Raw genomic sequence first — 12,698 nt, forward strand, 5'->3', positions numbered from 1 at the left:
CACGGTCCCCCGTGCATTCCTTAAGATCCTCTTCCTCTTAGTTTTTATTTTTTTTTTTAGCTGCGCTGGTTTCACCTCTGCATTAGTAAAATGAAACACTCCACGCTGTCGATGGGAGTCAAACCGAGAGCAGCCTCTACATGCAAATAGAGAGGGAGAGAGAGAGGGGGAGGGAGAGAGAAAGAGAGAGAGAGAGAGAGAGAGAGAGAGATGGAGGGAGAGAGAGAGAGAGAGAGAGTGAGAGAGAGAGAGAGGGAGAGAGAGAGTGAGAGAGAGAGAGAGGGAGAGAGAGAGACCAGGGGGATGTGAGCAGAATCACAGTGGTGGAAGTAAATTAGCATTCAGTTTAACACACAATTTTACACGTGATATGGGATTTGTTTTTATTCAGCCATGTAAACATGATTAAGCTTCCAGGCTTTTTATTCAGCAACGCAGACATGTTTTAATTCAAACATGAGATTTATTATTTAAAGTGAGATATACAGCACACAATTACATTTACGTACTCAGGGATTGTTTTCAAGTACAGTGCTGGTTTAGTTTATCCACTGTCCGAGGAAATATAGGGTAATAATAAATATAATTACTGCTGAATATATAATTACTACTGAAAATTACAATTTTATTTGTGGCACCGGTTTCCAGCTAAAATTCCAAATGTCACTCTTTCCTAACAAGACATTACGACCTACAATCTTTGCTTAGGAATCACCAAGAATTGTTGGAGTCGCTCTTGTCATTTTTATTCGGCGAGAAGTGAGTGAGTCCGTTCCAGGGGTTAGGCCTGAGCTTCCCCACGACATTTTTGGATCAATTGGAATAACCCTGCTAAGATGGGAGAGGGTAAAGCAGACGTTCTTAACGTTGTGTGCACCACCCCATATTTGTTCATTGACATTTGGTTGGTATAATCAAATGAATAGCTCAATATCTCAAAGGAATATCTGCACCTATTTGGACTCACTCTCTTGCCTATAGGCCTAAATATTGAATTATAACGCGGTACTGCTGGCTTCAAAATAATAATAAAAAGGGGGAAAAAAATGCTGTCGCTCAAACTGCTGTTGTTTCCACTATTTGAGAACCTAGAAACAGGGTCGTCGACCCGAAAAAAGGTTGAGAACCCCTGGGCTACGGCGACACGGATGCCTCTCAAATATCCCTCACCCATCGCCAAAGCCGTGGCCTCTCCTCATCTGCTGCAACACCAGGGGGCAGGAGAGTTCTGTAGTGGACGTTATCTCAGCGGTACTTCATTGAAGTTACACACTTTTTTTTTGGCCCATCAAAGCTTTCCAGCAATCCCCGAAATCCCATGCGCCGCCATGCTAAACTAATAGGATGTAGGACCGGTAAAAAGTTGAGTTTGTGCTTCCTGCGGGGGCTGAGTTTTGACTAACAAGGGTCTTTGTTACCTTGAGGAGAATGTGTTGAATGTAAGCAGGGCTTCATTTTTTTTAGTCCAGGTGTTAAAAGAAACAAAGCAAAGAACCCTGCGTGTGCCGAGGCACTTGTTTTCACTTCCAGATTAACGGGCTCGATAGGTCGCGTCGCTCTGAGACACCTGAGGACGGCGACGGAAGCAATAAAAGCTTTGGAGGCGAGCGCGGACACAATTTATGTTTTTCCCGTCTCTGGCTTATTATTAAAACCGTATAATATTTTCCTTTTTTTCCCCTACCTCCCGTCGTTCCCTTCTAACTCAGATGTCCTTCGGTGTCCTCCGTTTCCGAAAGAAACCACTGTTATCGCAAGATGTAAATCAGCCTGCGGTCGCTGGGTTGTCAGCGTGGTGAGGGGTGGATGTGGCGGGTGGAGGGCGGGGGTCGGATGTGGTCGCGGGGGGTGAGGGGGGGGGGGGGTAGCTGGTGTCAGCCATGTCAGATTGGGCTTCCTGTGGCCTAATCATTCCAGTATGGGGGCGTGGGGAGGCGATTGGGTTGCCCCTACCCTCCGCCTCCGCAGGGTCCGCTGCTCCCTCTATCATCGAACCCCGATCCCCTTTGTCGAGGCAATACCCAGGAAAAGGGAGAATGCCGAGTCAGGGCCCCCCGCGCCTCCCCCCTGCTCTCCTCGGGCTTTGTCGATACCATAAATATTAAAAAAAAATCTGCTTCAAGCGGCAATGGAAGGGAGGAAAAGGAGAGAGGGAAGATATAAAAAGAGCAAGAGGGAGAGCGAGAGAGAGCGAGAGAGAGAGAGAGAAAGGCAAAGACGGTCAGGCGAATCAAAGGGAGGGGGGCAAGAGGATGATTTCACAGTCTAAGTATTTTAACCTGGAAATGGAGACTTTCTGGGACGGCAGACTGGAGCAGAAAGGGCAGACGGACAAAGATAGAGGGAGGGAGCGAGAGAGAGAGAGAAAGAGCGAGAGAGAGGGGACAGAGAAGCAATGAAAGAGAGGGGAGATTGGAAGTAAAATGGGTTGTGGAGGGGGTTGGGGGCTAAATGAGGCAAATAGAGCAAGGTTTTTCCACTCAGCGTTGACAAGAAATTGTTATTTCAATGATCTTTGCAAATATCATGACTGTAAGAAGGAATGCGTGAGGGAGAACGAGAGCGAAAGAGAGGGAGGGGGCAGAGCGAGAGAGAGAGAGAGAGAGAGGGGTGAAACAAAGAAAGAAGTTAGAATAACTGGGAGCGTGGTGGCACGCAGCGAAGCGGGCTGGCTCCAAACGTCTGGCCGGGAGGCAGGTACGCGGCGAGGGGGGAAATGGCGCTGGCAACGTATGAAACTCTAAGTCAAACTCCTAAAATCTCGTCCTTGAGCCTCCTTTGGCTCCTCGACTTCTGCCTCTTCTGCTGGCTGCGGCTCACACGGATCGCTTCCATCCGTGGCTCCAAGAGGCAGCTCGGGAAGGACCCGGAAACTCGGGCCTCATCCAATCCCTCACGCCAGAAAGTTTGAGCATTTTCTTTAGCCCCGTTTTTTTTTTTATTTGTTTCTACTTTGATGACACATTTAGGCTGCGGCAAGAACTTCGTCATTTGAAGTGTTTGTATGTTTGGGGGGGGGGGGGGGGGGCACGCCTCAACCTCTGACAGCCGAGGCCGCCAGCCGCCGCCGTCTCCACAAAGCCATTTTCCACCGCACCCGTGCCGTCCGGAGGGAGCGTGTCCGGAAACCGTGAAAGAATGACAGAAGGTTTCGAATGCACCGCAAGCCCTCCACCCAGAGCCCGGGACCTCTGGGGCTCCGGCGGGCAAAGCTGACAGCTTTTGTGTGAGTGTGTGAGTGTGTGTGGGTGTATGTGTGTTTATATGGTTGTGTACGCGGGGCGTTGGGGTTTTCTGTACGCGTTCCGAGGTCCTCAAGAGCATGCCTGTATGGATGCATGTGGATCTTTACATAATCCTGCGAAAACTGGCAACCATGTTTTCCTGGCCAGACTTCCCCAGCACCAATTTGCCACTTGAGGAGTAAACTACCCTTTGTCCGCTCACTCGTGATAACATGAAGAAAACCGTCAGACCAACAAAGCATTTTGCTGTTTTCCGCCATCATTGTTATTACTTACAATGTACTGTGGACTCTAAATAGAATAGACGCCTCAAACTGAGGCTGTCAATAACGGCGGATTGAAGCTGGTCTCGGAGAAACCCTGCGGTTTGTGGCGATCAAACGCTGTGAATAGTGCAATTTTTGCCACAAGGAAATGAGCCAATTACCGAGGAGGCGGCATGAAAGCCAGTTGCCGGACTGTGAACTCAACGGGGAGGGAACCATCAATCTTGCCAAATTGAAGTCCTCAGCTGTGCCATGATGCAGTGCCACGCTGTCCTGCGTGGTCTTCCGTAGTGACGAGGAGACGAAGAAAAATACAGGGAAAACATCCAGCGGGCTGTGTTTGAGGAGCTAAATATTGCCGCTCTCCAAACCCCCGCCAGCGTGACAGCTTCTATCCCGAGTCACATCTCACCTTTAATGACTCATTAATGACTTTAACCGACACATGGAAACCCACCAAATTCGCATTAATTTACAGCCAAATTCCTAACGCTGGATGGAAACATGGGGGAATAGCAATCTGCTTAAATGATTGCGTTCCGGCCCTTATGTAATAATTCTGTAGCCCCAGTGCGAGTGGTTGAGACGCGACGCAGTCCGTGAAACACCCGACGCCAAACGTGGAACCGGCGAGCTGAGAACCCTTCCCCTGATCAATACCCCGGGCTTCAAAGGCCGGGCTGGAATCCGACGGGTTGTTCCGGAGAGCCTTTATTCATCCGTCCGCCTCGACGTTTTTCACCACCCCCGTCAACGCGGCCTCTTCTCATGACTCGCAACCCTTTGACAATATTCAAATGACTCTCCGTATTTTATGTCCCCTATGCGGCCTTGCATGACGGAGCGCCTTGTTTTTGCCAGGCGACCAAGCGCGTTTAAATTCGGGTCAGATGTTGAAGATAGGGGGATTGTGTCGGAATTGGACACGGAGGACCACAAAGGAGGCCTGTACGCATTCTCAAAAAATGTGATACCTCCTGTCTTTTATGCTGTTTACGTTCAGAGCGCTCATATCTGATGTAGGTCAGATGGAGCGAGAAAGGGAACGGGGTCACATCAGACGGGTAAAAGTACGGTAAAAGTACACCTTCCGTCGTTATAATGACACAAGAAACCCTGATATTTCAAATCCAAATCCTATTTTGAGTGTGTGTGTGGACAGATTATTCAGAATGAAAACAAGCAGCTGATGTGTCGTGTGGGGAGATAGGTGTGTTGAAACTGAATTTACTGAGTAAATTCAGCCTGCTCAGCAGCGGCGGCTGCGGACTGCCGAATACACACATCAATACAATACAGACAATGGGAGATAATTAGTCAACTATACAGTAGAGTAGCACATTTATTCATTCAAAGACGATAAAAATTTAATGAATTAAATACATACATTAATATTACTTGAGAGAAGAAAACTAAACTCAATGAAGCAAATATAATCAGATTCAAAGGATCTTTTATATGTATACACACACATATGCATATATGTGTGTATGTGTATATATGTATGTATATATATATATATACAGTATATATGTATGTATATATATATATATATATATATATATATATATACACAGTATATGTGTGTGTATGTATATATATATATATATATATATATATACACAGTATATGTGTGTGTATGTATATATATATACATATATATATATACACAGTATATGTGTGTGTATGTATATATATACAGTAATTGATTCAAAAACATGTGTTTTTGTACATTATGTGTGTTTTGTCACGTATGTCATTGCTGCTGCAACACTGGAATTTCCCTTTGGGGATTTATAAAGTTAATAAATCTTTGTCTTATCTTATCTTATATGTAAGGAGAAAAAATAATAATAAAATGGAATATAATAAATAAGAAATGAGTGAACACCCAGCGGGGTTGTCATTTTTATCAGAGATCATAACGCCCCATCATCAGACCAGACCAGACTGGAAACTGCTTTCATTTTTAAAATTTCTGATGTTTGACAAGACTGAATCTGAAGCAGTTGGAAGCACACACAGCTGGAAAGCATCGCACTGTGTGTGCGTGTGTGTGTGCCTGCGTGCGTGCGTGCACGCGTACGAGCGTGTGTGTGTGTGTGTGTGTGTGTGTGTGTGTGTGTGTGTGTATAACTGATAACCTCGGTGTGGAACGAGTGTGTGGCCTTACTTTTGAAATCAAGGACAAACACATGCACACACTTGGCACAAAATATTCTTCATATTTGGTTGGACCTAATGCAGAGATGGAGAGGAAGAGGAACGGAGGAGGGAACAAAACATAAAAATAATGTACAGTATTTCAAAGCCTATTCACTGTAGTTCTGTCTGACCTCTCGCTTTTGTCTTCCCGAACTGCAGCAGGAGTTATTCCTCCGTGTGATCGGGCTCAGACCTGTGGTTGCCCTCGCTATTAGCCCTCCTTTTTCTCCCCCGAATGTGACCTTCCATCGCTCCGAGCTGATGTAACGTCTGCGCCTCTAGAACCCGCTCTCTATGACTCTCCCAGCGTTTTGTTTTTTATATTTTCCGCAAATTGTGTTTGACCCCCACCCCGCCACACGGAGCCCCGTGGTGGTTTCCAGCTACATTCAGCGGTGGCGCGGAGCTTCTCGGGGCTCTGGAGGAAGCCGCGCATTCAGTGCTGGAACACCGAGGAGGAGGAGGAGGAGGAGGAGGAGGGGGGACCGCAAGAAGTAAACAACAAAAGCCTAAAGTGTCCGTCTGCGGTGGCTAAGTTATGCATGATAGTACGTGATAAGGGGTGTTATTCCTGATCTAATTCAATTTCAGCTAAAACGCAGGGCTCGATAACAGTTAAAATCGTTGGAATAATACTTGAAATAATTATTAATATATATAGATGTATATATCTATATACATATATATATATATATATATATATATATTTTTTTTTAATTAATAATGTTTTGAAATTGTTCAAAAAAAATGTGTTTATAAAAAACACACCGTCCGTCACGTGACGCTTCAGTCTCGCCATTCTCTCTTAAGCTGCGACACTTGGACGGGTTCTCAACATCTTTATTGAATTAAAGGACACGCGATACCCGGCTGAGAGCCCCGACATAAGACTTTGAGCGAGCAGGGGACGTCTCGCATTGAAATTCATTTTTCCTGATTTGGCAATAAGGGCTTGGTGAGGAATCCGCTCGTTCATGAATGATGTTTAAAATCCCAGTCGAAGACAAAAAAAATGAGTTATCTGTTCTCTGCAAGCAGTTTCCATGACGCCGCTGCGCAGAAACAGTCAAAATGGCAGCGGTGGAGGCCGTTTCCTGGCGGCGGTAAACCATCATCCCTGATCCACCACACCTATCAAAACTCATTTGGGATCAGAGGCCCGAGGTCCCGCTATTTACTATCTGCACCCCACCCACCCCACCCCCCTGCCATCCCTTTATTTCAGAGAAAAGGGGGGAAAAAGCCCAAATACACAAAGATAATCCCCAGCGTCTTTCCAAAAAGGAAATTATTATATTTGAAGTTATGAGAGTGCTTCCTGAAGTGAGAGGGTTTTTTTTTTTTTCCTCCCTACGCCCCGCGTCCCCATCCAAGAAAAACACCGGCGGATGCACGCTGGCGGACGGACAACTATGTACCCCTCCACCCGACTCCAAAACGCTCCAGAGACGCGAGGGGAAATTGCATTGATTTACGCGCGGCTTCCCCTCGGCTTCCGTCCGCAACTCTTTGGCCTCTCACTTAGGGCCCGTTCGTTTCCCCCTCCGAGGGGGTTGTCGGTTGAAACCCAAGCGGCGCTGGCTGAGATCTTGTTGCTTCCGTCTCCCTAAATCTATTTATTTAGGGAGCGTGGTAGCCGTGCGATGCCGCTCGGAGACGATTCATTCATAAAACAATCCCCCGCTCACCAGTCGTCCTTGCTCCCCAGCCGCGTTGAGCTTTAACGGCCCTTCAAACACAAGAATGCACTTGACTTTGGGCTGTTTCACTCAGTGGAAGTGGCTCCATTACCATGGTTGAGGAGCGGGCGTTCCTGGCCGGGAGGGGATCCCTTCATTCAAGTCAGTGAAAAAAAAATCATTGTTTTCATTTTCGGAGTCTGTATTCATTTTGCTGGTAGTCTGACATTGAGTCTAATAAATACCTATCGTTATATGTTACATATATTACTTATGACATCAGTCAGAATCAATATCACAAAACACAATGAAACCAGAGGATTGGAAAAAACAACAACGTTATTTCCTGTAAAGCTTTGATATCTTTGCGTTCAGGTTTGTTTTTTTGTTTTTTGAATCCCAATTGCTTCCCTCTTTCCTCGTTCCATTGTTCCAGCGCCACTTCCTGGTGCCCAGCCCGCTGCCAAGACACCTTATCTGCCGCTGGCAGCCGCCCCACAGGAAGGAGGGCTGGGAAGATCGGGCGGGGAGGGCTGGAGAGGCTAAAGGCCAAAGAGCGGACGTAAAGAAAGAGAGGGAGGGAGGAAAGGAAGGGGTTAAAAAAAAGAGGGCGACATCTTTTTTACGATGCCGATTCAACACAAATAACGTCCAAAATAGAAGAAAGAAGCCGCGAGTCCTCAGGGCTCTGGATCGATGCCGACCATAGTCACCATTGATTTTCATTTTTTCTTTCCTTCCACCGGTCACCTTTTAAAGAAGTGAATAATATTCACCGGTAAGGAAAACAAAATATTACGCAATAAAAAGCCAGAGGGAAGAGTCTTGAGAGAGGTGAATTAGAAAGAGGTTTTGCTTTATCCAGGTCTCTGCCTTTCTCACGCAGAGATGAAGAAGAAGGAGGGAAAACCTGGTTCCTCCCTCGCTCGCTCCCTCGCCCGACGCCGCTGCCAAATCCAACGGCCCGCATTCCACTCTTGTTATTGTTGGGGTGTGTTTTGTCCTCGTTCGGTTACAAGGCCGCGAGGCCCTGTGGAATGCTCTGTCCTGACTGGCCGAGAGCCTGCAATCGTCGGTCGGTCGTTTCTGAATAACGGCCGCTTATCCGCTAATGACGACGCTTCCACGCCTGGGTTCCCGTGCCTCCTGCTACTCCACCTATATGCTAATGCTTATACTAACACCAGCCAGTGGCACCATCTTGTGACGCCACATGGAGACTACAGGATCCAAATGTGTTTATTCGACAAGTACATTTTCATATAAGGAAAGTGTGCACTGCTGTAGAGACAATGAGCATTAAAAAGTTAGATCACCTGTAAAAACAATAAAAAATATATATATGTTTTATAATGATATCATATATCTTAATATATAATATAACCAAATACAAAAATAGCCAAATAAAATAGAAATATTGCCAAATATAGGAAGAATATACTGAATATACAAAATGTGATTTCATGCACAGGAATGTGCAGGATAAGTCACGTTAGACATGAACGTGGATATCCATATGGACGTAAATAGGTTAGTCATACGTCGGGTGAATAGTCCACTGCGTTGTTGTGGACTATTTTCCTCAGCAGAAGCTCTTATATTAGACATGGCAGCTATACTGTATGTCCCGGTGTTATTTTACAAGCATGACATACATTATGACATACATTATTCATTAAAACCTATCGATGTTCTCGGCTCGGTTTGTCATGATTCGGCCTGTGTGTCTTTCGGTTTCAATAAAAATCAAAGTTCAGTCTAACCTAGTCCATCTCGCACCTCACACTCCAGATTGATTTTTGCTGTGCGTTTGTCTGAATGAGAGAGAGGGGGTGGGGGGAGTGAGGGGGTGGGTATCGCTGAAGCCCTAGAAAGGACTAGAAAGGACTACAGTTTTCTCTTTTTCTTGGGGGCTTGGGGACCAGGAGTCAGAGTGGAAGCAGCTTGGCAGGACTTGAGTGGGGCGCGGCCCCCGGAGCTCCAGGCGTTAGTCTGAGGATGAAGAATGGGAGCCGTCTCTAGGTTGTTGTGGGGCTCCTTTCAAAAGTGTGCCACGCTTTATGAATTTTTCACGCTTTCCCGATATTCCAAAAAAAAAACAACCGGGGCGCGCCAGCCTCCTGCTCCCGTCTTTTATAATTTATTAATTTTTGGGGGGTTTTGATTGGTTTATTCCTCCTTTGAGATAACTGGCGTTTCATCTGGAGTGACCCGGCTGATATGCATCTGTTTGAGAGCGGCCTGATTCAATGGATCCCAAACACAGGAATCAAACTGCTATTATGGAATATTACATCTTATTATAATATTACATTCACTTTTACAGATTTTATTTTATTTAACTTCTAATCCCTATATTAAGAAATTTTAATTTGATATGATACTTAGATCCACTAGTATAGAACACCGATTGAATTGAATTTTAATGTTTGGCACGCAGCCATTTTCGAAATGGCCTAATTCTGAAAGAAAGACTAGAAATAATTAACATTGAACACATTAGATAAGAACATAAGAACAAGTTAAAACTTTGTTGCACCACCCATTATTATTACATTGTTTTTAAATAGCATGAGATCAGATAAGATTAGAAGAGATAACGCTATTGATCCCCGGGTCCCATGGGTACCTTCAGCAAAACTCCCAAGACGATTTTGAATGAAGATTGAAAACCTTTACTATTGAAGGTATTTTCTTGATTTGCGAATAAAGATCAAATTTACACTCTTACCTCCGCTTGACAAACATTTTACCCATTTGTTCATTGTTTGCTATTACTTTCCGGCCGACGTTTTGCTGGATGTGTGATAGTTCATAGAGGAAGTTGCACCAGTCACTGGAATGAGTTCATTGTCGTTGCAGGATGAGAAGCACTGTGCAGAAATAAAGGCGCTCGGCTGCAGATGTGCGAGAGAGAGTGAGAGAGAGGGAGAGAGAAGTCCTTAAACATCACTCCATGCTGCCACGTTTCGCCCCACGGGGCTCTGGCGCAGCGCGGCCCGCCGCCACACACCGTGCGGACCCCGGAAAATCACGATGAGCGGCCCCCACCGGGCGCTCCCAGCCGGGGCGCGCCGCTGTGACGCGGCCCGGCCGCTAGATGGCGGTCAAGTCACTCCGCTGACTTCATCGCTTCACTTCCGGTCCTCGTCCCCGTTTTCTAATTTCGTTTCATTTCAGACAAGCTATAGATTTTTACGTGATACCAAAATGTTCATGTTTACTTTCCTGTGATGTATGTGTTTTCTTTTTTAATTATTATGTGTGTTGATGCGATTCTTCTTCTTCCTCTTCTTCTTCTTCTTCTTCTTCTTCTTCTTCTTCTTCTTCTTCTTCTTCTTCTTCTTCTTCTTCTTATTATTATTATTATTATTATTATTATATTGATGTATGTTTACATTTCTATTCAATGTCAGGATAAAAATACATGTATTGTGATTGGAACGCACCTGTTCGCTGTCCTGTTCTCTGCTGATTCTTCTGCGCAGGGCTCAGGCCGCCGCTTCTACAACGTTGACGAATAACAATGATCATTTTAGAAACCAACGCGTTCATTTCAATTTCAAATCGAAAGCCTTTGGTTCACATTTGTTTGGACGTTTCACCCAAATTGTTGTTGCTATTTTTCAGCTACTTTGGGAAGTGATCTGCGGTTTGCAGATGGAGCGATTGGAAAGGCTGTGACTTTCTCACGACGCTCGGACCAAACGCCGTCTTTGAGGTAAGAGCACAACTCTCCGTCATATCATCCACAGTGTTTCTGCTTCACCCGCCGCCATGTTCTGCTCAGTACTTTTGTTTTCAATGGATGGTCGTTCTTACCTTTTCCTGCTTCCTTCCTTCCCTGTCACCCTCTCCTCGTGTCCTGAATGGCTTCCTCCTTCCTTCCTTTTCAGCATCCTTCATTCTTTCCTTCATACCCCCCCCTTCCCCTTCCTTGGTTCAATCATTCCTTCTGTCCTTCCGTTATTCCTTCTTTCCTACTGTTCTTGCTTCCCTCCTTCCTTTATTCCTTCCTTTACTCATCCTTGTTTCATTAATTTGTTCCCTTCCTCCCCTCCTTCCTTCCCTCCTCCCCTCCTTCCTTCCTTCCTTTGCTCCGGGCCTCTTTTGCTCCTCTTCCCTTCCCCTCTCTCTCATTCCTTCTCTCATCCTTCCTTCCTTCCTTTGCCCCATCCTCCCTTCATTGCTTCCTTCCCTCCCATCCATTCCTTGCTTCATGCTTTTTTCCCCCTGCTTCCTTCCTCCTTCCATCCTTCCTTCATTCCTTCCTTCCATCCATCCTTCCTTCCTTCCGTCCTTGCTTCCTTCCTTCCTACTCCTCCTTTACCCCACCTCCCCCCTCTCCCTCTCCCTCTCCCTCTCCTCTCTCTCTCTCTCTTATCTCCATCCCTCTCTCTCTCTCCCTCAGTGGGACCTCGTGCAAACTCTTGTTTAGGGCAGGGCTCCCGGGCCACTCCCTGATTCCTAATCGACTCTGAGTTCTTTCTTTCCAAAATTCGTAATTAGTGAATAAACAGATCGGCCGATGGGACCGGGCGATAGCGGCCGGCAGCGAGGGGCCATAATCTGGAATCAGCCTAATTGTCCCAAACAACCCGGCTCCTTTGTCCCTCCCCTCCCTCCCTCCCTCCCGCCGAGCGATGGTGCCGAGCGCCACGGAGGGGCAAAGCATTTATGAGCGCGCTCATTTGGGACCACTTTGAAGTGCACTCCCCCGTTTCTCTCCCTCCCTCTCTCTTTTTTTCGTTTCTTCGGCAGCCTGCGCTTGGGGACCCTCTCTAAACAGTTGTTTTTAGCGCGACTCTGGCGATAAACGGCCCCAATTTGGAGTTGTTTTGATTCGTCACCGTCAAGACGTGAGGGGATCTGAGAGCGTGACACACACAGATCCACCATGTTTGATGTTATTCTCCCCGGACGCCCTGAGCAAATTCCATTTTTCATTTTTTCATTTTTTTTTTTTTTTTTTTTTTGCCGCTGTTTTATTGCTTTCCTCTTAATCTGTGTTCCGTGTTTGAACCCATTGTTTCCCAGAATAATTTATCAGTCAAAAAAAAAACAACAAAAAAACGAAAACTAATTTGAGTTCTGTTGTCATCAATTTCTGAGAAATGTAAAGTAAAGTTCCACGGAATCCGCCCGTGAATCCAGGGCCCTCCAGCCGCTTGGCGTTCTCGTTTGGAGGCTGGGCACCTCGCCCGGACGCCCGCAGTAGACGGTAATTCTCGAGAAGGAGCGGAATTTGAAATTGAGTCACCGTCCCGTCGTGAAAAAAAAAAGAAAAACGGCTCTTGAAACCT

This window comes from Zeus faber (genome assembly GCF_960531495.2).
Source record: "Zeus faber genome assembly, chromosome: 9".
Classification (NCBI taxonomy): Eukaryota; Metazoa; Chordata; class Actinopteri; order Zeiformes; family Zeidae; genus Zeus; species Zeus faber.